General features: G+C 41.9%; 2 long non-coding RNA genes across 2 annotated transcripts in view; one reads left to right on the top strand and one right to left on the bottom strand.

Moving 5' to 3' along the window:
• Nucleotides 1-26,630, bottom strand: part of LOC125485483 — a 137,395-nt gene that overhangs the window by 64,470 nt on the left and 46,295 nt on the right. The gene's annotated exons all lie outside the window — the stretch shown is intronic.
• LOC125485482 overlaps nucleotides 1,453-26,630 on the top strand; it is a 53,808-nt gene continuing 28,630 nt past the window's right edge. Inside the window, exons 1-2 of the long non-coding RNA XR_007264207.1 lie at nucleotides 1,453-1,559; nucleotides 7,347-7,491. This is a non-coding gene — a long non-coding RNA (uncharacterized LOC125485482). The remainder of the gene's footprint in view (nucleotides 1,560-7,346; nucleotides 7,492-26,630) is intronic.

Below are 26,630 nucleotides of genomic sequence, written 5' to 3'. Positions count from 1 at the left end.
CTTTTCTGATGAAGGGTCTAGGCCCGAAACGTCAGCCTCTCTGCTCCTATGATGCTGCTTGGCCTGCTGTGTTCATCCAGCCCTGCACCTTGTTGTCTCGGATTCTCCAGCATCTGCAGTTCCTACTACCTATAATAGGTTAATGTTTTGACTTCAGCCATTCATGTGATTGTTTTGTTAGGGACAAAAACATAAGCTGTTTAATACTCAGTGAATATCATCACATTTCTTTCATTTTATACATGTCTTACATTATTTATAGAAGTTCACAAAGGACAGTAAACACACAGCTGTATGTTTATCTTTATATTCAAATTTTGTCCATAAAATCACTATGCTTTACAGCTTCTTTTGCTGTTCGAACTTTTTGGACTAATAGCAGACTTATTACTCACTAAATCTTAAAGTATTGTCTATCTTCAAGCAGCTGGAGTATATGGTGGTTTCTATATTTTTTGTTGTGAAAACACACCAAAAGCACGTTGTAGCTTGGTGACATTCAGCTGCAAATTAGATTGGCATAACTGTGGTCATTGTGGATTGTATACATGGGTTGGTATTAAACTTTTCTCTACACCACTACCCTGTTGATATCCAACAAAAATGCTGACAGTGGACCATCATAGATTCATATTGCATTTCTAGCCCATATTTCAGATTCGGCATGGAAACGGAGCTGAACGAGAACAGGAACAGAATCCACACCTGACTGCTTTATCATTCTCCATTATACCAAATGGGAAAATTATATAACATGCACTTTTAAAAAAGAAGTTTTTCTGATAGGATGCAAGCATTGCCAGTATTTGTTACTCATCTTTAATTGCCCTTGAGAACACAGTGGTGAACTGCCTTCTTGAACCACTTCAGTCCATTTGGTTTAGATGCACCCACAGTGTTGTTAGGAGGGGAATCAAGAAACATAGAATTTACAATTCCATTTTTAAGGGGCTGAGTTGAGGCATACTTCTGATTGTTGACTTTTTTCAAAATGTATTGTAGAAGCTTATTTGGTCATTGCCAGAATATTGGTCAGGCTGGTGACAGTAAGTTGGTGTTAGATGAACAAAGGCCTGATAAGCAACATTAATTTTCATCAGAAAAGGTGAAGTACTGCAACTGTGTATAATACTGAAATATCCTCAACAGGTAGACATACAAGAAGTGAACACGACATTATTGAACATATCCTTGTAACGTTGTGTCAGCTGAAGTTGCACTTACTGTGCAACAGAAATTAAGGGGAGAGATTAGCATGGATGGAGATGAATTTGTATTGATTATGTAACCTAAAATTTCAGAATGAACCTGCAATTTATTTTGAAGTAGGTCAGTAACAAGCAACATGTTGAAACCTTGGATGTTGTACATCATGTTTTGTACATTGTATTCCTGTGTTGGTTAAACGTTTAGAAAACCAGGGATGTCCAAGACAAGATGCAGTGAGTATTACTAACTTGCTGCAATCTCTGGTGCAACTACATAGGAAGCAAAGAACAGATGGTAATCAGTCAACATGGAAAAATGGAGAAGGAAGCTGATGAATCGTCTGCCCTGGTGTAAGTGCCAGTTCAAATTGCTTTGATATCAGATATCTGAAACAGCAATTGTGCAGTAACAGTGACTGTAATCTAAGTTTGCAATCTCACTCCGTTTATTTTTCACGGAGTAAATAACTATAATGCAATTAATGTTGGTCCTTAGGTTTAAAAATATTGTCTCTCTGATATCCTATTTGGGTAAACCACAGAATGTGCTGGAGTATTACAATGGTGAGCTCGCTGCACACAGTTGATTTTCTTCATTCCTCCGTATATGCATAACTCTAAAGCATGCTAACCCAACCTGGACTTGTATGTTTAGATCATCTCTAGGCTAAATGATCACATAAGAAAGGCTTTTTTATACAGCACCTTTCATGACCTCAATGTCCTTTAGAGCCAAGGAGGTTCTACCAAAGTGTGGACACTTTCAGCAGTATAGAAACAGGAGTATGCCTTTCAGCACCTTTACCCTTTTGCACCATTCAGTGACTGAACTATATGTATCTGCCTTAACTCCACGTCCCTTGATGCCCTTGCAAATTAAATCAGTCCTGAACTATGATGCAGAAAGTGGGCCTAACTCTTGATGGGGCATCCACTCAGAGGAAGAAGAAAAGGCCTGCTGGAGCAGTCTGAAGGAACAATTATAGCTGGTCTTCAGGTCCTTCTTGTTGATCAAAGAGAGAGCTACCAAAACTCCAGTGGGCCCGGAAAAAAATATTCTTCTGTTTCAACATTCCACCAGCTTATAACTTACCCATTTGCCTCTTTCATATGCCACATTAAACCAAACATTCTCAGGTAGATTTAAAAGATTCCATGGCACTATTTCAAAGATGTAAAGGGGAGGCATCCCTCATGTCCTTGCCTGTATTTATCTTTTATCAACATTGCTGAAACAAACAATCTAGTCATTAAACAATTGATTTTTGTGGAAGCTTTCTGCAAGTAAATTTGTTAACATCTTTCCTGGATTACAATAATAATGCCATTTTGGCTATAAAATGCTTTGCGATGTCTTGGGGGTTGTGAAAGTCACTATATAAATGCAGGGATTTTCAAATAAATTTTCTAGAGCGGCTGGGCATGTACTGTAAAGGAAAGTAAATTACAGGCATCATAAGATTTTGGTCTGTGCCATTTGCTCACCTGGGAAGATGAAGTATGAGGCAGGGTGAAGGTGCATGCTATTTTAACATTTTTACCTATGTTTTAACTTGGCAAACTGAAGCAAAATGAGACGTGCTACGGAATGATACCTCTGTATATATCACTCAGTAAAGGGTAGGGAAGTGAGAGCTCAATATGTGGCCACAGAGATTCAAGTTAGCCAGCTCAATATTCCGACTTCCAATACCATTATTGTGTGATTACTGGGGAGGCCATGGCCTAGTGGTATTATCACGAGACTATTAATTCAGAGAACCAGGTAATGTTCTGGGAACCGAGGCTCGAATCTTGCCATGGCAGATGGTGGAACATAAATTCAATAAAAATCTGGAATCAAGAATCTAATGGTGTCCATGAAGCCATTGTTGATTATTGGAAAAAATCTTTCTCGTTCATTAATGTCCTTTAGGGAAGGAAACTGCCACCCTTACCTCATCTGGCCTACATGTGACTCCAGGCAGTTAGGGATAGGCAGTGATGCCTTCATCCTGTAAATGAATGAAAAAAGAATGTATGCAGAGTTGAAACTTGCAATGGTTAATTATATTTACTTGCCAAACTATTCAGCTACTGCTGTGGTTTTCAGTTTTGTAAACACTGCCATCTGCTCTTCATTTTCCTCTTCAGATCCGTTGTAATTAACCATCATGTAGTCATTTAGGGGAACACGATCATTTGAAGTTTTCCAGTCTTGATGTTGACCTCACATTTCCAAACTCACCAGGACAAAGGATATAACATTTCCAGAAATTTGGTGATACGTCACCATTTTACAATTTTAAATAGTCAGAAGTCTCCAGTCTCAAGCAAAATGTGGCTTGCATTGAAGAAAAGTATTTAGTCAGCAAAGTGGCAGTATACTCATTGTCTATGCTTTGCATTACATGACTCCATTTACTGCGCAAACTTCAAAAGCCACTTAGGGGCATATTTATTCAATTGAAAGAAAAGTGACTGGTCCCTGAAAATAATCATTAAATTCAATCAGATAGATTTCCCAGAAATTGCACATTACAATGGTATAAGTTCCTGGTGATGGCACAACAGAGATTCATGTTTCAGTTTTTAATATGAATTTAATATGTACATGCATAGATAGCAGATATGTGGTTATCTCAATTGCTTTAACTTAGCTTTGTGGTCATGCTCGGGGATGGGGGAGCACAATTATGAAGATGATTGGCCAGACCAGGGAGGGAGCTGTGCTGGTTGGCCAGATGGGCAGCTATTGTGGCTGATATTTGGCCTGTAATTGGCCAGGAAATTTAATGCAAATATTTCAAATCTTCTTTATGTATGTACGACTTTTTTCCATTTCTTTTCATTTTAGTCCTTTGCCATGCAGTGAGTTAAGAAGGAAATATCCTAATGATGGCTTATTCAGTTGATGAAATCCTTGGAAACCATTGATTTTTATTTGTTCCTGGCATGTGGGCATCGCTGGCTGGGCCAGTATTTATTGCCCAACCCTAGCTGCCCTTGAAAAGGTGGTGAGACGCCTTCTTGAAGTGCTGCATACGTCAATCATTTTGCTGGGGAGGGAGTTGAGATATCTTGGTTCAGTAACATGGAAGGAACAGTAATATGCTTCCTTTTCAGGATTGTGAGTGTAATTTGCAGGTGTTGGTGTTCCCATGTATCTACTGCCCTTGTCATTATCGATGGTCATGGCTGTGGATTTGGAAAGTGCCATTTCAGGGCCCTTGGTGAATGTTTATGGGTGCACTGCTAATCAAGCAAGCTGCGTTGTCCTGGATGACGTCAATCTTTTGTTTGTTGCTGGAGGTGCCCTCATCCAGGAAAGTGAGGGACATAGTGGAGAGAAGGCAGAGTTACTCACTGCAAGATTCCTAATCTCTGACCTATTCTGTACCCATTGTATTTATAAGAATGGTCCAGTTCAATTTCTGGTCAATGGTAATTCCCAGGATGTGGATAGTGTGAGATTCGGTTATTGTGATACCACTGAATGTCAAAGGGCTATGGTTAGATTCTCTTTTGTTGGAGACAGTCATTGACTGACACTTGTGTAGAATGAATGTTACTTGCCACTTGTTAGCCCAAACCTGGGCATTGAATAGGTTAGTGGAATTTGCATAGATAATCCACGTTCTTCCAATGCAGTACTAAAAGAGTGCAGTGTTGCGAGAGCTGCTGTTGTTTGCATGACATTTGAAAGTCAGGTCACGTCAACTGACGTGAGGTACAGATTAAAAGGTGCAATAGGCAGACAGTGAGGGTGAAACACTGAAAGGATGTGATCGATTGGATGATCATTGATCTCAATGCAAATTCCTGTCAAGGGAGAAGAACTCAAAGGGGGCCACAAATTGCAACATGGCACAAAGCGTTTATTTCATTACATGGGGCAGAATACAGGTCTGAGTGACATGGACTATGGTGAGATACATGGCACAATCAGTTGAGATGTTCAGCAAGGGCCTTCTCCACATCAAGATCATCTCAAGTGGCATGCTGAGACTCACGTTAGCAGTGGTGAATTCCCAATTGATACTCTACATCACTTGTTAAATGCTTTGTTACCAACCCACCTCATTTTGAGTAGCCGTCTTACCAGCTCTCCATGCAAACTAGCCATCGAGAAAAATCGACATGGAAACAGAGTGGGTTCCTGGTGGGTTCAACTTGCTGTTTGCTCCAAAAGACCCATTGTGGGTAGGGGCACCAACATTTCAGGCACTCTTCATGGGCACCATGAGGCACTCTTCATGGGCATCATGAACATGCACCGCATATCCACAGATATTGGTACCTGACATATGCAATACTCTAAGAACTCTCAGGCACATCACTAATCTACTAACAGATGGGCTGAGTGAACCTACTTCTGTCCTTACTTTCGGTGGTCTTGCAAAAGTGTAGCAGGTGGTACCCTGCCATTCTCCACCCCAGCTAGGTCCATGATACGTAGCATTGGGGGTGGCCTTCTCGCCTAGCCACCATTTGTGGCCCTGACGTGGGAATTTAGCGGGCACTGATTGGGAGACCTGGTATCAGAAAGCGTGGGCAAAGGCACATTTAGGGCCAGTTCCCACACTTCCCGCCAACTCCGTTCACTTCAACCGCCACCCTGTGTGATCCTCTCCTGTCATCATGCACCTGAGACCTGGGATTCAGCGACAATACATAGCCTTGGGTGGGGGTGGGGGGGTGTGCAGCAATTACCACCTCTGCAGTTACAATGCCATTCAGAAGTAATACTAGCGTCAGGCTGGTTAGTCACTCTTGGCAGAAACGGCCTACACCCTGGGGCTGAGTGTCACAGTCTCTGTACGAGGCAGTACTAAAGTCCAGGACTGTTCATCTGTAGATAAAGGCGACTTGGGGTATCACCCTCTGCGGACTTATTTCATTGGCGTAGGCTCCTAACCCCCTCTCCACCATGATTACCTTCACTAAATTCAGTTTCACTTCCTCAGCATTTCAAAATGTATTTGCTGTGTTTTCACTTCATTCAAGCAAGAGATTCAGAAGGGAAGAATAAAATATTTTTCTGCCTTTACCACCAAGTGCATGTCTCCTTAGGCAGCACAGTGGCACAGTGGTTAGCTCTGCTCCCTCACAGTGCCAGGGACCCAGGTTTGATTCCACCCTTGGATGACTGTCTGTATGGAGTTTGCACATTCTCCCCATGTCTGTGTGGGTTTCCTCTAGCTGCTCTGGTTTCCTCCCACAGTCCAAAGATGTGCAGGTTAGATGGATTGGCTATGCTAAATTGCCCATACTGTCCAGGGATGTGCAGGCTAGGTGGATTAGTGATGGGAAATGCAGGCTTACAGGGATAGGGTTGGTGGGTGGGTCTGAGTGGGATGCTCTTCAGAGGGTTGACATAGACTTGATGGGCCAAATGGTCTGCTTCCACACTGCAGGGATTCTACGATTTTATGAAAAATCTGGTAAAGCTCTCCGGCACTTCTTCCAGCAACATAACCATACCTGGTTTAGAGGGATATGGGCCAAATGCTGGCAAATGGGATTAGAATAATTTAGGATATCTGATCAGCATGGACAACTTAGATCAAAGGGTCTGTTTCCATGCTGCACATCCTATGATTCTATTGTGAATTATTCCTTTCCCATATTAGTGAACCACTGCATCTCAGTGCACTGGGGATTTCCATGAGATTCTGACCAGTTTATTTTATCAATTTATTGCCAAAAGTAGCTGTCAAGAGTATGTCAACGTCCAACATTCTGTTTGGTCTAAGTCCTGTTATTTCAGTCCAAGCTTAAAACTCAGTATTTGACTCATTGCACAGATCACCATTCTAAATTATGTCTAATGAACCAACAACTACTTGCATTTATATGGTGTCTTTAACATTGTAAACATATCAATATCATCTTGAATAATTCAACTGCCCACATATAACCTCACCAGTAATTTATAAACAGTAAAAAGGGAATTGTCCAAACATTGAGCCAAATTCCCTCAAAATGGAACTATTGGCTTGATTTTAACAAACAACGTCAACAAGTCACTGAATCCGGGATAAGAATTCTTCTCGTCATTATTTGTGGTTATGTACTAAACGAGCTTAAGTATCTCCATTTGTTCTGTCCAGTGAAATTCTAAGCCTATTCTAAAGCAACATGTTTACAATTTTATAGGGAATAGAGAAATCTTCGTGAAGGAATTAACCACGTGGCCATAAGGAGCGATTAAAAAAATTCTAACCCCACCGCATTCAACAGTTTGCCTGCAGACAAGATGACAAATCCGGAAAGTTCCCAGACTACACTTAAAGCACAACAGGTATGAACCAGAACTATTGAATTTGAGCTCAAAATCAGTGCATCAAACCACCAATGACTCCAAAGTAACCATCATTCAGTTCGCAAATCCAATAGTTTTACTCCACTACATTATAGAGGACAACTTGATGCTACCAAAATCAAAAAGGGTGTCATAGGCCTCCATTTTAAACAAGCTCCAGAATTGTAGTATTTGCCATGTACTGTAAATCATAATACTTTGAGCCTGATGCTATTCAGGTCCTAGGGGTGGCACAGTGGCTCAGTGGTTAGCACTGCTGCCTCACTGCGCCAGGGACCTGGTTTCAATTCCACTCTCAGATGACTGTGTGGAGTTTGCACATTCTCCCCGTGTCTGCATAGGTTTCCACCAGATGCTCCAGCTTCCTCACACAAAAATGTGCAGATCAGGTAGATTGGCTATGGGATTTGCATGGTTACAGGGATAGGGTGGGTCTGGGTGGGATGCTCTTTGGAGGGTCAGCGTGGACTTGATGAGCCAAATAGGCTTTTGCACTTTAAGGACCCTATGATTCTATGCCCAGTCAGGAGACACATAACTCCCTAGTGTCACCCAAATTGGCTACAATTAGGCTAATACAAAAAAAAGGATAAAATCTCTAAGAGTATGAATGGTTTCCCCTGGAATTTGTCCAGTCACTGATTTGTTTGCAAATCAGAACACAGTACAGGACAATGTAAAGCAGCTGTCCTGTAAATACAGGATATGTTTGAACGTCAGGTCTTTATAATTACAGCGCTGTATGGGATCACATTTGTAAGGTCAACTTTCATAAATTGGGAATTGTCTGTGTGACCATGATTATCAAATGTTGGTCAAAACTCTGGCTTCCAGTTGAACTCATTTACCCCTTAACGACTCCATTCAGAGAAATCAGGTTCATCTAAGGTTGTATTTTGGTCAGTGTTTGTTTATTTTGAACTTATTATGTCAGGATTCTTTTACTTTCAGAATTGTCTTCAGTATTTCCTGACAGAGGATGTACCATCTGTCTGAGAGACAATGAAGTGGGGTGTGGCAGTCTGCCATTTCTTTATGTATTTAACAGTCCCTCATCATCAACTTCAGATAGTTTAGCCTGACCACTCAGGCTTGTGGCATTTTAATAAACTCATCACAAAAGGACAGGCTATTATTTATCTTAATGACCAAACAATCAAAAAACAATGTGTTTTTTTCAGAAACCAGTCACTGCAACTGCATCAGTAATTCTTCCTAACAGCAAATCTATATACACATATTGGGATCAAACTACATGAATCGTTCAACCTATGTTAGAAAATGCCATGCCTGTTAACTTATATAGATGGTTAAACTGGCTACAAATGGGCCATGACCTGTTAGTTTTAAAACCTGTTCTGATTGACAATTATGAACAATATCTGTTCATTGTGCTATACCAGTTTAGATCAAAGGTAATAAACATATGATAAGGGCAAGTGGAGTGTGTTCTTAGCTCCTTTGTCACCACTCCATATGGGCCAAATACAATAAAGACTGAGTAACATTTTCTTTTTATTCATCCTTGGGATGTGAGTGTCACTGACTAGGCCATCATTTATTGTCTATATCTAATTACCTTTAGGACGTTGCTGGTAATCTACTCTCTTGAACTGCTGGAGTCTATAATGTTTAGGCGATCCACTCTGCTGTTAGAGATGTAGTTGCAGGTTTTTGATCTAGTGATAGTGAGGAAATAGTGAAGGACTAGCCGGGATGGGGGTTGTGTGTGTGTGTGTGTGTGTGTGTTTTTGGAGGGACTTCCAGCTAGTGATATTACCAAGCATCTGGTGCCTTTATTCTTTTAGCCAGCAGATCTTGCATTATTGGAACGTGCTATCAAAGAAGGCTTGGTGAGTTTCTACAAAGCATCTTGTACATTATACACATTACTGGATCAATTCCCATAGTTTGGGAACTACCTGTCAGTGAGGGCAGATGTCAATCATGAAATGTAACCCTGCTCCCAGTGCACAAACACAGTCTTTGGCTATCTGAGGAACAGAATGATCGATGGCAAAGACATGAAACCCAACACCAACCTCATGGTCTACAGGCCAACAGGGTTACCTGCCCTTCTGTCTGCTTGGCAACATGGGTTAGACTTAGGATTAAGCAAATATTTCAAATCCCTACAGTAACATAACTAGTGATACTCCTGCAAATTCCTGCAAATGCAGTGGCAGGATAAGTGCGCCAATATCAGTGCCCAGTCCCAGGCCAACATTCTTAGCCCTTGTTGCTTTCAATCTGCAGTATTGTGGGACTGGAGTGGTCACACGGTCTACTTTCTTAGCACAGGATTTCTAAAACAAGCTGTCAACTTCCAACTCCGTCACATCAATCAATCACCAAGTGGGAAGAGAAAACACATCAAGGATGTCCTTAAAGCTTGGCTGAAAAACTGCAACATTCCTAACAACTCCAAGAGATCCCTTGATTAAGACAGACCAAACTGCAGAAGAAGGATTCACAGAGGTGCCAACCATCTCAAGATGGTTTTTCTCAATCTTCAACAGGCCAGGTCAAGGCCAATAGCAAAAATAGCAGAAAGAATATATGGCAACCAGTGCATCTCACTGAACCTTCTCTTCAAACAGCATCTACCCCAACTGTGGTAGGGTTTGCAGATCCAGTATTGGACTGTTTAGTATCAACATGGTATGGAGCTGGAAGAACACAGCAGATCAGCAGCATCAGAGGAGCAAGACAGTTAACATTTTGGGTCAGGACCCTTCATCAGAACTGAGGAGAGTTAAGGGAGCCAGGAAATAAATAGAGGGAGGAGGGGTGGAGCTGGGGGAAGGTAGGTGGGATGGTGATCGGTGGATGCAGGTAGGGGATGGTGGGGATTGGTCAGTGGGAAGGGTAAGGTAGATAGGTGGGGAAGAAGATGAACAGATTGTGTCAGGTCAAGGAGGTGGGGATAAGAGGGAGGGTTGGATGTGGAATGAGGCCAGGGGTGGGGAGATTTTAAAACTGGTGAATTCTATGTTCAGGCCATCGGGCTTTAGGCTCCCGAGGCAAAATATGAGGTGTTGCTCCTCCAGTTTGCGGTTGGTGTCACTGTGGCTCTGGAGGAGACCCAGGATGGACATATCATCAAGGGAGTGGATGGGGGAGTTAAAATGATTAGCGACCGGAAGATGTTGTTGATTATCGCGTGCAGAGCGCAGAATTCCATGAAACGTTCCCCAAGTCTGCGCTTGGTCTCACCGATGTAAAGGAGGCCACATCGGGAGCAACAGATTCAGTAGACCTGATTGGAAGATGTACAGGTGAACCCTTGCCAGATATGGAAAGTTTGCTTTGGGCCTTGAATGGAGGTGATGGGGGAGGTGTAGGGGCAGGTATAGTGCTTCCTGCGGTTTTGCAGGGAAAGGACTGTTCAGTCACCTCAGAATCTACAATTCTAAAGTGGAAGAAATTCAGCCCCATTCTCAGGGGACTGCCTGAGGAACAAAAAGACAATTGGTAATGAATGATTTAGTAATATTTAATCACAAATGCGTTTGGCTTTAATTATGCAATTGTGCATTAATTATGATACATCTGGCTTCGAAAGAAAGTGCAAGCAGTAGAGTTATGCATTCCTCTATTAAATGTAAAAAGTCAAAATAGGGAAATTAAACTCACTGATTGTCAATTGAGAAAATGACGCATTCTCATATCATAAGGAAGACTAAGTGACTCTTTTAGCCCGTTTGACTATTCAGTTAGATCCTTTTGACCCAATTTGCTTTCATGCCCTTCAACAGCATCAAAAACCTACCTGTCTCAGTTTTGGCATTTTCAATTGACTTAGTGTCAATGGCTCCTTGGGGCTGAGGTTTCCAGGTTTTTAAGGTGATGTTGATCCTCCATAGTAAAGTTCCTATTAACTTGCTTTCCTAGGTATGGGCACGTTGAGCAATTTGAAGCTGATTTCTCATCATTTGCAGTGAGGCCATTGATCTGCAAGCTGGATTGATCACATGGACTAGTGCAGAAAAAATGAGTCATTCTGAAATCTTTCCTCATTTTGACTTCGGGCAAGAGCCCCACCGTCTGAAAATGTATTACCTAACAGTTTCACAATAAGCAGTGTGGGAGTACCTACACCACATGGACTGCAGTGGTTCAAGAAAGTGGCTCTTCTCAAACTTCTCAAGGTGATTAGAGATCAACACTTCACCAACAGCACTCACACCCCCCATATACACTTCTGCATATTATTTTGTGGTTCAAGTAACAACTTTAACAACTATGTTAATATAACACAGACAAAGTAATTAAATTTTCCAAGGCACTTCACAGGTGCATTTTAAAACAAAGTATGACATTGTACTGCATCATGGAATATTTGGGTGAATGATCAAGGAGTTGATCAATGTGATTCTAAAGAGAACCTTAAAAAAGGACAGAGCACAAGAGATGGAGAAGGTCTGGGGGTGGGTTTTCCAGAACTTTGGGCCCAGACCATTGAAGGCATGCTAACTAACAAAAGAGCAATGAAAAATGAAAAATGCTCAAGAGGCCAAAATTTGAAGAATTCCAATATCTCAGAGGGACTGGAGAAGATTATACAGGTAGGTAGGTTGGAGGGAGACACTATCAAAGAGACTTGAAATCAAAAATTGAGAATTCAACAATTAAGACTTAATTGGCAACCGGTGTATACCAGCAAATGGAATGAAGTGAATCCCACTCCACTGGACAAGAATAATAGACCTTGCAACAGATTGGTGTGATCAACCAAATGAGAAGCTGTGGCTAGGAGGAAAAAAATGAGGAGACCTTGATACAGTCACATAGGATGTCATTTGTGATTTTGATAGGAGCCATCTCCATGGAGGGATTCGAAAACAAAAGTTTTGTGAAAGATTAAATGAATTTGGGAGGCAGCCACACAATCACAGATTTTGGAGATGGAATGGAAGTTGGAAATGGGTTGGAAATCAGTTAGATAATGTCAAAGAGTACACTGTAACAGAATGCAAAAAGACAGTTCATCTAAACCACCCAGGTCTGCACTCCAGCCTGTCCTCAGTAGCATCCAAGTGGGTTTGAATTGTTCAACATCCATGCTGGTAGCTGCCTGCTTCCTGCTTATTCTGTTGTTAGCTACAAAAGAGTCAGACCTTCTTCTGGCTCTGTTTCAATCAACGTTAAGTGGAAGATGTAGTTCGCAATAGAAGACATGGAGGCATTTTCATTCCAGCAGAAGGATAGATTAGGCATTGGCTTCCTACCAGAAAGGCTGGGTCAGATGGGCAAAGAACAGAATCAAATTACAGCAAAAATGCGCAGAAACCAAGTGAAACATGTGGGTACATGAAGCAATGGGACCACAAAAGCAAACATGTACAATGGTAGTAACATGATAATATATAATTAATATTGTATAAAATAATGGTTATAAAGGGTTAATGTAGGAGCTAAGCTGAAGCTCATCCCACTTTGAGTGAAGCATTGGACAGTTCAAGCAATGTTGGAGGCACTCATCTCTTCTACTGTTTTTCTACAGCCAAGACAGGAAGCTGTAGATTTTGGTTTGGTTCTCTTGACTTCCTTACCCTGCGGTGTCCTTGGTCTTTTTGTTGCATCAGGACACAATCCTACAGCACTCTTCATTTTCTATCCAATAAGGCTTAAAGATGGCCTGCCTTTTTTATTCCCAGCACAAAATTAGTCATGGACAAATTAGTCATTCTTTTCAGACAGCTGGTTCCAACCTGTGGTTGTCATTGGATATGAGGGGAATTTAAATGGGGTATGGCAAGATTGGAAACACTGGTCAGAGTTTCAAAAGGCAACCAATATTCAGTAACCCATATCATAAAAGGTTTTTTTTTTCTGGGAAAAGGCAGGACATTAAGTTTTGTTTACTGGACATGGCGTAGCTTGGCTTTCTTGTTAATTCCACTGTAACAATGATGTTCATTATCCTTAACAAGTAACTCCTGCCAGAAGTAGCTAAGCTTATTGTCTGCTAAGTGTGCAAGGATGCATGGTGACCAGAGGAGGAGACCAAGGAGGCAGGGGAATGGATACCGGTGAGAAACAACCGGAAGAGAAGAACATATCAGGCTACCCCCCACCCCACCTACCCAAAACCCCACAGCAAAATGGAAAGAGGTAACTGCAGTATGGTTACACCAGCAGCTCCTCTGAGGACGAAAATTTGTGGAGGGATGGCCATCAACAAAAAAAGAGGCAGAGCACCACGGGGGGAGAAAGAGAGGAGCAACTCCCAACTCAGAAATACCGGACCCCACTGTGGAGCCCGGTGAAACCCAATCCCTACTGGTGAGTGCCAGGGCGTAGCCACTGCACCACAGCTCTTGGCAACTGGGAGTCGCAACACTTTAACAGTCCCACTTCACCTGATGAAGGAGCAGCGCTCTGAATGTTTGCGATTTCAAATAAACCTGTTGGACTATAACCTGGTGTCGTGTGACTTCTGAGTTTGTCCACCACAGTCCAACACCGGCATCTCCACATTGTACTTTACACAGCGATTAATTAATTGTGTGCTAGCTTCACTTCAAACGTTGGAACAAAATCTTCTGCATGATTCAAAGCAATTAATATTGATAGTATCGGGTAGTAACAAGAATTTGAAATGAAGGATTATGGTTACAGTACAATTGCATACAATAGCTCAAGGATATTTTCTTCATATCTTAAAGAGTCTTCAGTCACCAACATCATCTCGACATCAGTTTCTTTCAGGTCCAGCTCTATACCATCCCTTAACCTTGACTGCATACAGCTGGATGCTCTTATTTAGCCAGTCACTTATACACATAGTACAGGTGGCGACCTGGCCAAGGACCCATGACCATGTATCACCATGTGAGAAAGTTTTGGCTGGGATTCCTTTTGTGTTCCAAGATGATACAGACTCATTGGTCTATAGAACATTGGCCAGTATTTTTTTTAACTTTAAATCATTCATATGGTTGTGGGCATCTCTGGCTAGACCAGCATTTATTGCCCATCTCTAATTGCCCAGAGGGCAGTTAAGAGTCAACCACATTGCTGTGGGTCTGGAGTCATATGTAGGCCAGACCAGGTAAGGATGGCTGTTTCCTTCCCTAAAGGACATTAGTGAACCAGATGGGATTTTCCTGATAAAGAACAGTGGCTTCATGGTCATCATTTGTCTCTGAATTCCAGCTTTTGTCATTGAGGTCAAACTCCACCTTCTGACATGGCAAGATTCAAAGCCAGGATCCCCAGAAAATTACCTGGGTCTCTGGATTAACAGTCCAGTGATAAGATGACTTAGGTCATTCCCACATGTAAGTATTCCATAGCCAGCATAGAATGGTGGTAATGTCTTTTCAATAGCAAGAGGATTGAAAACTCCTTTGTATTAGTACCATGGAATCCTACAGAGCTCTGAACATGGGCTATAGTGAAACGTGTGGCAGAATTGGGTGACAAGTGCATTCAGGAGTAACATGTGCCATCTTTCATGCTGTTCACGAGTGGTGTGGCAGGATTCTCATTAAGTTGCCATGTGAATGTGATTATTGCTTCTTAAACACCTTGTGATCAGCCTCATTAACATTCAGCATCCCATCTTACCAAACTCACCAAACAAGCTTAATGTTGGGAAATCTCTTGAAGGAAACTGGAGCACATAGGGATTCTGAGACAACAAGGTGCAGGGCTGGATGAACACAGCAGGCCAAGCAGCATCATAGGAGCAGAGAGGCTGACGTCATCATAGGGATTCTGCTTACTCTGAATGACCTTGATTTTGGAAACCAGACACCAATATCTCAGGACATGCTCCATGGGCACCGGCCACATTCACCGACATTGCAACTGAAATTGGCATCGCTGATTCACTTTGGGGATGCTTCTGCACTTCAATGTACACCTTGGGCTGCACCAGCAATTATCACTGAAATACTGCAGCAAGGTCACTGTGTGCTCAAGGACACACACCCAGCTCATGCACTGAACGAGGGCTGCTTCTCTAGGATCTACACTTGCTCTCATAACATGTACTCACTCTGAGTCTATCTGGATGCTGACAGTATCGCTGCCTTGCCTTGCCTTTTTGCACATATCCCCCTCAGGCAGAGATACCAAGGACATATTGCTGCAGTCATCAGTCAAGGGGGATAGTCCTCCCTCAGGGTTCCAGCACAGTGGGTCAAGGCATCCTCCAATACCAGTCTAGACCCAGCTCGGGGTGGTCAGAGTCAGGATACGCTCCACAAAACGGGTGAGGAACAACATATGAGGCAGTTGCCATACCACCCAGCTTGACTCTTTCTGCCATACCACCCAGCTTGACTCTTTCTACCATAGAATGAGAGGCATGCAGCTATTAAGGGAGATATAAGAGAATGGCACTAGCTGGTAGTTGTTGTGCAGTTGGGTAGGTGTTGAGTTCGTGAACAGGCAGCGCAGAGGGCATGCAGGGTTTGTGGTGCCAGAGATGGGAATGGGGTGAAAGCAAATGAGGAGGTGTTGCAGGCGATATTGAGAGTCTTGGAGGGAGAAGACATCGACCTTTTTGTTACACACAGGGCATTCCTCCAGTTGTCCAAGATGGTTTTTGCCCGGATGACAACCTCGGACCAGGCTGGCTTTTCTGGTGCCATGGCATCCACTGTTGGTCCTGGGGAAGGAGGAATTCCTGTGTTGGCAGCACCCTGTCCAACTGGAATTCCAGGACCCTACCCTCAAAGCGGGGTGCCAATTTCCCACAAATGCCACGTTCAGGGCAAATGTCAGGAACCGTGTAGAGCAGTTGCAGACTGACAGAGCATGTCCGGATGTACAAGGTACTTTTAAAGATGATGCAGGTGCAAGGAGTGCTGACGAATTCTGGGATCTTCACTGACATTCCAATTATTCTGGGAACAGTAAGCAGTAAGATACAGTGGAAATCAGACTGGAGAGACACCATAAGGACATGGTAGGTGATTAATGAAATGGGCTTGGTACAGACACAGTGACAGAACTCAATGGGCCTTGCAGTGAAAAACCCTCCAAAAATTTGGATGCAGCCAAAAAACATGTAAGATTCACTGCATTTCTGAAGAGGGTCCAGACCCGAAACGTCAGCTTTCCTGCTCCTCTGATGCTGCCTGGCCTGCTGTGTTCATTCAGCTCTACACTTTGTTATCGCAGACTCCAGCATCGGCAGTTCCTATTATCTCTAAGATTCAGTCCATTGTATTTGTCATTTTGTTATTTGGTCAGCAGATGCTGTTTTCAATGTGATAGAAAAAAAAATTCAACATAAGAAACATTCATTCCAACAGTATTTTGTAGAATTTAACTGCAAAAACTATACATGTATATATCTTGACAGGAAAAGACCAGCTGGTCCAATACCATGCTGGAGCATTTACACCTAATCCCTATCTCAATCTGCCTTTCCCTTAGGCATGTGCTCTCCTGGGAGAGCTAACTACATAGCAAAATCCAAGGGCCACTCAGAGCAAAATATTTCTCTCCAAACCCCTCAGGCAAACAAAACTAGTTCAGGAGATGACGGCTGGTTATAGTTTGGGTTGGCATCTATACACTCATTAAGATTGACAATTAACACATCAAATCTCTGCCTTGATGCATCGTCATCACTGAATGTGCAATGGAAAATTATACTGTTTTACCTAAAAAGAAACCTATAATCTGCTATGTTAATCTGCATTCCTCACTAATGAAGGATGTTGGCCAGGGAGGGGAGGGGTGGCTGAAGTTGTAATTATGAAATGTTCATCTGTTTGCAGTTATAAACCAAGTGTTTCATTGATTTGTATATATGACAGCCAGCGTGAATAAGTAGAAAGTTTTCTCTAGATTATAGCCATACAGTCATCATTAACTCTTCTGATCTCTATCTTTAGTGGATGCACTGGTGAAGATTTCCGTGCACTTTTATTTATCGGAATTTTACACACATTCCAAAAAAGAACGCAATCACAGCAAACACAGGAAATTTTCACTGACATATTTACAGTGTGTATGATTACTGTGATTCTTGCTGTGTGACTCTGTTGTATTAAGCGCCACGGGGTGAATAAATTAACCTGCAGTAAGAAAGTCATCAACGTTCTGAGATGAATCCCCATCAGCACTTACCATGTTGTATGGATTTCCTGGTGGAAGTGCCGCCCCCACCATTTTTCCTAGTGGGGATCTATAGGGCCTGCTTAGTCTAAGGTGGTAGAGGAAAACTCTTGGTAAGCTAGTGATAAGAGAAATTTACCTTAAGTAAGATATTATATGATAGCAACTATGTCCAAGTAACCTTAATGTGATAGACTCTGAGACAGAGACTATGAGGAAGACCTAGATGATAGGTCTTGCTGCGTCAGGATCTGAAGACTGCTCTCTCCCACCCTCAAATCCGTATGGCATCATCATAGTGGGTGGTGCTCAAGGCATTCATCAAAATTAACCCTATCAGACCCTTACACCATTATGAAACCATCAACAGATATCACAATAACTTTCATCATTGACAGAGCTCTAAGGCAACAGAAAGGCATTCTCTTCTTCCATTTTTAAGTGACTCCCACAGTTTACTGGGGAGGGTAGATTTCTAAGGGATTTTTAGTACAAGTGAAAGTATTCGGATGATAAGCAACAATCTCACTGTAGCCCAGTATCCCAGGAGTGGTGAAGGCTGAGTGGTGACCTTAACGAGGTTTATAAAATCATGAGGGGCATGGATAGGGTGAACAGTCAGGGTCTTTTTCCCAGTGTAGGGAGTTCAAAACCAGAGGGTGTAGGTTTAAGGTGAGAAGGGAAAGATATAAAAGGGACCTAAGGGGCAATGTTTTCAGAGGAGATTCTACGTGTATGGAATGAGTTGCCAGAGGAAGTGGTGGAGGCTGGTATGATTACAACACTTAAAAGACATCTGGATGGGTATATGAATAGGAAGTAGAGGGATATGAGCCAAATGCTGGCAAATGGTATCAGATTAATTTAGGATATCTGGTCAGCATGAACAAATTGAACCGAAGGGTCTGTTTCCATTCGATACAATTCTATGACTCTGTGACTGTAACTGTGCCACTTTGCTTTAGCAATGCAGACCACAGCATGATTCTGTTTGGAGACTATTAAGTCAAAGTCTAGATTTAACTGAGAATCCGTCAATAGATGCTAACTTGTTGCAACAGACTAAGGAGTCTGTTTACTGAATGTTGGAGAGGTGATGCAGTGGCAATCTTTACCTGACCCTGAACTTGGAGGTGAGGATTGGGACAGCCATGCCAGCTTGCTGCCTGGCACATTTCCCCTCTCCCACCAAAGTTCCTCAGAGAGGCACAGGGATGCAGTTGGGATTCCTGGAAACAGCCATGCCACCCATTTCCAGCCCCACCTGACTTGGAGAGACCAGAACCATTATTACACTGGCCCACCAGCGGCAGGTTTGGGATGGGCAGTGGGAAGGTCACTGGAACTGAGGTCCACCAGCAGCAAAACCGCAGAAGGCTTCATTCACCACTACTCAGAAGGCCCTGTTGGGTCACTCAGTTAGCCCTTGAACCTGCTCCAACATTTAATATGATCATGGCTGATCAAACACTTCAATGCCTTTTACCCACAATGTCTGCACCACATTGAGAAAAAAAATTATCAACCTCTATTATAAATATGCTGAAAGATTTTGTTTCTACAGCCTTCAATTCAATAGGTCTCTTAAATTTCTATCCCTCAAAAACTTGCTTTAAAAGAATGCTCTCAAAGCCTAATGTTATCATCAATGCCATCTGGCGTGCAATGTAATGTTGAAATGAATCAGGAGGAACGTAGTGCTAAAGTTGGATCTACTTATTAATGATATGAACATTATGTTTAGTTCTATATTTGCCAATTGCTAATCTCAGCATTTATATAGCAAAGATTCAGTTTTATCACATTATCTCTTGAAAATTTCAGTACTTGGAAAGAGAAGGGTTAGGAAGGAATTGGATAGTTTTTTTAAAGAGCTAGCAAAGGCTCTAATGGGCCAAATGGTCTTATGCTGTGCTGTCTATTCTTATTATTTTATGAATCAAAGCTCTGCCCAAATGTGAGAATAGCAGGGTAGTCTCTGTCCTTTGCCTCGAATGGATAGGTTGTTTTCTTACTCCCTTAACCAATAGTACAATATTTGCTCTGTTGCCAAGAGAATTCACACAGTATATGGGTGGAAAACCCCACGGAGGCATGTTATTTTCAACCGGCTCAAATTGAGCATGCTGAAAGAAATTCTTGACCAAGTTCAAAATTGAAATCTACAATGATGGAAAATTGGAGACAGGCAATGCTTTCAGTCAGTAATATAAACATCAGGTTCCACCAATGGCTCAGCTGGTGGAAACTTTAAATATTTTGACTCACATTTGTGATCCCATGTTTGAACATAAACCATTTGTAAGCTTCTTGATGTAATTTTTTTAATGTTGGTGTAGATATAGTTCTGAAGAAATACAGTTTATGCCTTAAAATTAGTCTTAATCATTATTGACATCACTATGAAGATTGTTTATTCCTATGAGATAAAATCCATTTATTAATATATTTCCCATTTGCTAAACTCAGCAATAATATAGCAGAGCTTCAGTATATATCATATTGGCTTTTAAAATTTCAGTGCTAAGGAATAATGGCTCTTAACAACACGAATGTTGTACACCCCTAAATACTTCACTGTAACTTATTCCATGTGCCACTGCTCTAGGACACTATCTCCTCATTATTTAAAGCAACAAAAACACCAGTGGTAAGTGGCAGCATAATGTTCAAATTCCCTATCCAGATAGCCAATGTTCCACACTAGATGAAAAGAAGCATGATCATCTAAGTTTTACAAGGTCATCCAATTTTCCTTCTGCATCATGCCAGTTATGTCTCTTTGTCATGTATGAAGAATATTTGCTTCTCCCAGACATCTGTAAGTCATTGCAATTAGCCACAAAGTAGAACCACCTTCATCTGTAATACTCCCACAGACTGTTTTGTTTGGCATCATTCAAACATACTGCACCTCTTGTACAGGTTACTGCTCCATTTGATTCATCCTGCTTTTCAAATGGTCATAAACTTTCACCACATAAACTTTCATCCCATGTGTGATGAATAGCACATAATTTCCAAAAGAAAACTGAGAATATTAGAAAGCACTCAGCAGGTCAGTCAACAGAGAGAGAGGCTGAGTCAGGCAGTGATAATGCAGTGATAGTAGGAACTGCCGAAGCTGGAGAATCTGAGTTTTCTGAAGAAGGGTCTAGACCCAAAACGTCAGCTTTCCTGCTCCTCAGATGCTGCTTGGCCTGCTGTGTTCATCCAGCTCTACACCTTGTTATATCAGTGATAACGCAGTGATTTTTTTTTCCCAGTTACTTAGAGGCTTGGAGGTAACAGGACACAAAGGGATGTGGAAAAACCCACTAGGGGGCGGTCCTCAACATGGTCCTGCCTTCAGTCATAGGTTCCTCGGTGTGGGAGGCCAGTGCAATGAAAAACCCCTCTCTGGATGTGGGCAGGCATTCAAGATGGTTAAGATTTCAATTAGTGGCCATTTACAGAGAGGGTGGCAAGTTTGCTAGCGTGGGTGCCCATCTCCCCTATGGGTTGAGCCTGGCATGCTTTGTAGGTGACTGCACCAGGTAAGCTTGGAACAAAACTATAGGCTGAAGCCCATATCAGTGATCACAAAGCATGGAAGCAGCACATCCAAAGCCAAAGCATTGTCATGGAATAAACACAACAAAACCAGAAAACACTGGAGGGAAAGATGGTAAATGTTTCAGATTATGATCAATCATCACAGCAACATTCTTTTGGAGGCTTACGCCACTAGCGGCCCCAACGGTTCTGGCCTTTCTTTCTGAAAATGCAACCTGCATCCTTTCATTAGCACCTCCATTTTTCAGTGGCCCTTGAGTCACCCTTTACCCAAGTAATGGTCCAGTTGGGCTGCCGGCTGTTAGGATTATTCACATCCATGTCCTGTCACTTCCCTGTTCTTAATTGCTTGGCAAATGCAGAGGTGGGCAATCAGCTGACAGCCTCCTGTAAACTTGCAACAACAGATGCACAGCCAAGAAGTGCAAGCATAGGACCCACTAATAGTCTAGCTGCCCAAAAGCTTTATATCCAGTTTATATCTAACTAATATTTCATGTTAGTGACTCTGTCATCAGAACTAGAAGGTGATAAACAGCTTCAGTGAAAATACAAAGCTAGAGAAAAAGGGGAATAGGGATTAAATCATAAACAGAGTCTTTGGTAAGTTTTAGGGCAGTAGTGATTAAACAAAATAAGGGTCAGTTTAAGGCCACATGATCGGTAACCTTTAGTTCACACAAATCCATTAGTCTTTGCTAACATCACAATTGTGATCTTGTGTAATTGTTGTTGTATTCTTATGTATCATTTAAAAGTATTCAAACAAATCAACCATTCCTCAGCCATTGCCTATTTTCTTTTGCCTGGTGCCATAAAACTGCTGCCATATTGCTCCTGTTCTAACTATCTGAATGAAACTGTGACAGCTCCTGCATGGCGTTGCTTTGTCAAACTCACACCATCATCTCCAGTCTCCTCTTCTCCATTTGCATATGTTTCTCAGTAACCTTGATCACAGGTCAAGTCTTTTTTCATATGTATGTTCATAACATCCACCCTACTGCTTCAATGCTTCTCTTTACCCCACAGACTTATAGAATCCTAGAAATATATAGCACAGAGGGAGGCCACTTGGCCCAATGGCTTAGAAAGAGTTGCCGAGCCCTGTAAAGAAAGCGACCAATTTAATGAAACAAAAGGAGCTAAATAAGTTGATATAAATTCATGCAAATTGAATGGTATAGAATGGGCCAAGAAACTAGAGAGAAAAACTGTAGAAAAGTCCAGGACTTTTAAGCACCTTGGAAGGTAGCCAAACAAATGTGGCAGAGACCAGATGGGAGGATGCGTTGAATCATCAGAATTCATTCGAGAAAATGTATAAGCGAAGAAACAAGACTTTGTTTTATTGGCCATCCAATGAATGAAGAAAGCTGGTCTCTCTTTGCCACAAAGACAAAATGTAAGTTTGAAAAGGCAACACATGTATTCACAAACAGACAGACAGCAACCATTTTAAGACATGAAGGGGTTGAATTTACCATTAAATCCCCTTTAAAACATTGAGCCAATCCAGACATTGTACTGGATTATAAGTATAGCTCTACCTACACAGTGAAGGGCTCACATTTGCAAAGACCAAGAATTGCAATTCAATCACCATGCAGTGTTGATATGCTCATTTGGCATTGCTGGCTTATTCACCAATGTACCACTCAAGAAAACCATAAGCAGCTACACTGCAGTGTTATACCATTGTACCACCACCATTGTGTGATGTTGTCAAATGACCACAGTGCCAAAATTGGATATTCTAAATTGACTCAAAGCTGGAGAGATCAGGCCTGACAGAAAATTTGCCAAACTAAGTTAAACAGAAGCTACCAGCTACTAGCTACAGCGAAAACAGTGGACAAGGTCAAAGAGGTCACAAATGTTCAAGGGGAACCAGTTACAGCCAGTCTGAGGGTTGTGTATTACAGAAGTATCAATCAGACTTTCTGAGATAGTGGGAACTGCAGATGCTGGAGAATCTGAGATACCAAGGTGTAGAGCCGGATGAACACAGCAGGCCAAGCAGCATCAGAGGAGCAGGAAGGCTGACGTTTCAGGCCTAGACCCTTCTTCAGAAAATCAGACTTTCTGGCACCTTGGCTTCCAGCCAGATCCTGAGGCCATGTACTTTTCACTGACCTGGAAGCAACAGAATATTCACGAAAGTTCAGGGTGAGGAGGGGATATAAACATATACCTGGAAGCCAAAACCTCAGTGAAGTGTCAGAGCAAGGATCGTGGTGAAAGACTATGAGGCAACCCAAGAAGACCCAGAAGAAGATTCACCCTCACGTGCAAGACTACCTTTGTGAAAGCCCGACATCAGAGAGAAAAGAGATTCCAATAGCCCGGCCAAACTTATTGATCATTGCGAGTAATATCTTTTCGCATATGTATAGAGCTAGGTAGATTGTAAACATTGTGGGAATTTGGGAAATGCTTACATGGTGCTTTTAATAAGGAATATTTTATTAACAAAACCAAATTGAATTGCAAACCAAATTCTGTTTCCCTTTGGCTGCCTCACCAACAAGAGTTCTTGTGTGAAGTGTTTTTAATACATAAACTAGTCAAAGTGTCCAAAGCACAAACAACAATGAATTCATGTTCATTGAATTTATGAACTCAACTCAACCAGTTCAGTATTAAATCACCGTGTTTGCCCAAATAAATGGGGTTGACCAGAGATCCAGAATGGCTCATCTCTCCCAAACATCTTTGTTGGATTCCATGAGAAATGGGTCTTCCATAGAAGGAGACCAACTTCCTAGCCCTTGCAGCCAATATGTGGATGATACAAATGATACATTTGCTATATTTGAATTAGGGTGGCATGGCGGCTCAGTGGTTAGTACTGCAGCCTCACAGCACTAGGGGCCTGGGTTCAATTCCAGCCTCAGGCAACTCTCTGTGTGAAGTTTACATCGGTTTCCTTCGGGTGCTCTGGCTTTCTCCCACAATCCAAAGATATGCAGGTTAGGTGGATTAGCCATAGATTCCAGGGATGTGCAGGCTAGGTGGATTAGTCATAGGAAATGCTGGGTGAGTCTGGGTGGAATGCCCTTTGAAGGGTTAGTGTGGACTCAATGGGCCAAATGGCCTACATCCACACCATATGGATTCTATGAATCTGTAGCTGCATATAAGAATTTCATTACCTGTCTTAATGGGCTCCATCCTGAGATCAATCTCACATTTGAAATGGCAAAGTCAAATGAGGCCCCTTTCTTTGATGTTCTAGTTGGGGGTTCCCTACAACTGTTTAGTGCAAATGTACTTTTACTTCTCAATATACACAAGGGATTCTTATAGATCTACACACTACAATATTGGCCTGATTAGCAACCTTGTAAACTTGCATTGTTTACACAAGTTTGATCCTGAGATATGAAGCATTTGCTGAAATAGGGTGTATCAAAATGATCCTGTTAGCTAATGGCGTACTATGAAAGCCAGAAATTTATCATCAGCTGTGGTCCAAATGGTACTTTAAGAGAAAATGCTGGGAGCACCCAGCAAGACTGGCAGCTTTGCAGACAGAAATAGAGTTAATGAGCTAGATTTTAATGGGCTAGAGGGGGCACTGCCACCCTCCCATATTCAGATACCCAAGGAGTGAACTGTGCCCCAGCGATCATTTGATAATAGTCTGGAGGTAGAGTCTCTGCCCAACAGGAACAATAAGACCTGCCTCAGAGAAACATCAGTTAATCAGCCCACAGCCCTCGATGTGATGGTAGCACAGCTGGGAGAGCGGTGTCCACTACTGGTTTCACACGCAGGTATCAAAGCAGCAAGCTGCATTGGATAAGACATTGGTCAGTGTTTTGGGAGTTGGCAGGGGATGTTACTGAGAGGGGTGAGGATTTGAGATGCTGTGGGGGAGGACAACCTGCAAGGGGTTACAGCCTGTAGCCTCCAATCGGCTAGTGCCAGTTAAGGAGGAACCCTTGCGCATTGTGTTCAGCAACTTCAGACATGAACTCTTGCTTCCATTTTCTTTCCCCTGACTCCCACTACATCAGCAGTAACATTCCATGCGCCAACCCAGTATCTTGCTTGCATGGTTTTCCTTTCAGCAGAGCTGCATTTTGCTATTAACACCTATTCTGGATCTTTCCCTGTTCTCAATAACCATTACCAGTCCCTTTGCCTTTTGCTCATGAGACCTACAATATCTGGTCTGCCTCACTCTCTAATTATCCCTTCTGTTCCGTTTGATCCTGCCTCATCTTTTCCTAAGGCATAAAAACCCATCACTTTTTCAACACCACTCAGTTGTAATAAAGAGTCACATTGGACTCGAAATGCTAATTTTTCTTCTCTCCACAGAGACTGCTAGAGCTGCTGAGTTTCTCCAGCAATCTCTGTTTTTAGCTGGAAACAATTGTCCAGTTTCTATACTGCCGAGCCATGTTCAATGCAAATTGTCATTCCCTTAGAAGTCTTGGAATTTTATTTCCTGATTAGTCTGTGCCCTGTGGAGCATTATTAAAATCTTCTTAAAATTCATGTAAACTACATCAAACATGTCACCTCCTCAAAAACGTCAACTGAGTTAGTCAGGTATGTTTCTCCATTAACAAATCTTGTGCTGACTGTTCTCAACTACACTGTGCCTTTCCAAAGAATGATTTATCGTGTCCCTTACAATTTTTTCCAATGACTTTACCACCAGCAGTGTTAGATTGACTGGCCATTTTAAATAATGAAACAATATTAGATGGCCTCCACTTCTCCAAAATCACTTTAAAGTGAGAGAAGTTTGGAAAGAGATGGTCAGAATCTATGTTATTTCCATATTTTGTTCTCTTAAAAGCAATTTAAAACATTCAATGTGGACCTGGCAATTTATCTACTTTCAAAGATTGTAAAACACTTAATATTTCCTTTTTCATGGTGTTCAATATTCAATATCCCTACTCCCTAACTAGAAAATTTGCCTTATCCCTCTCTTGTATTTATTAAACTTATGGTCAAATCTTCAGCCTGAACAGATAGTGTGCCTTTTCAAATCTCTGTTTGGCCCTGTTCATAGTAAGATTTTTTCAATTTAGGCATTTATAAAACATCTTTCTTTGCAAGTTCTCTTTTCAGAGGCAAAATCAAAAAGGATATTGGGAAGACATTTCCTAAACTCCTCCGGGCTTTCTGCACTTTTGAACCCTTGTTATGTGAGTCTCCCTTCATTTCCTTTTCTTACTCTCCAAGTTCTTTGATATACAAAGGTCCCACCCTTTTACTTTGTGAGGTCATAATTCTCCTGACATCTCAATATCTCCTCTTCAAATACTACCCAGTACAATAACATGAATGATTCTGCAATATAAGAACAGAAAATGATGTAGAAACTCAGCAGGTCTGACAACATCCATGCAGAGAATAACAGTTAACATTTCAAGTCAGTATAACTCTGCTTGTAGAGCTGGATGAACACAGCAGGCCAAGCAGCATCAGAGGACCAGGAAGGCTGACGATTCGGG

Source organism: Rhincodon typus, chromosome 19 (genome assembly GCF_021869965.1).
Source record: "Rhincodon typus isolate 14 chromosome 19, sRhiTyp1.1, whole genome shotgun sequence".
NCBI lineage: Eukaryota > Metazoa > Chordata > Chondrichthyes > Orectolobiformes > Rhincodontidae > Rhincodon > Rhincodon typus.
The sequence above is the reverse complement of the archived record's forward strand: the minus strand, read 5'-3'. Positions and strand labels throughout refer to the sequence as shown.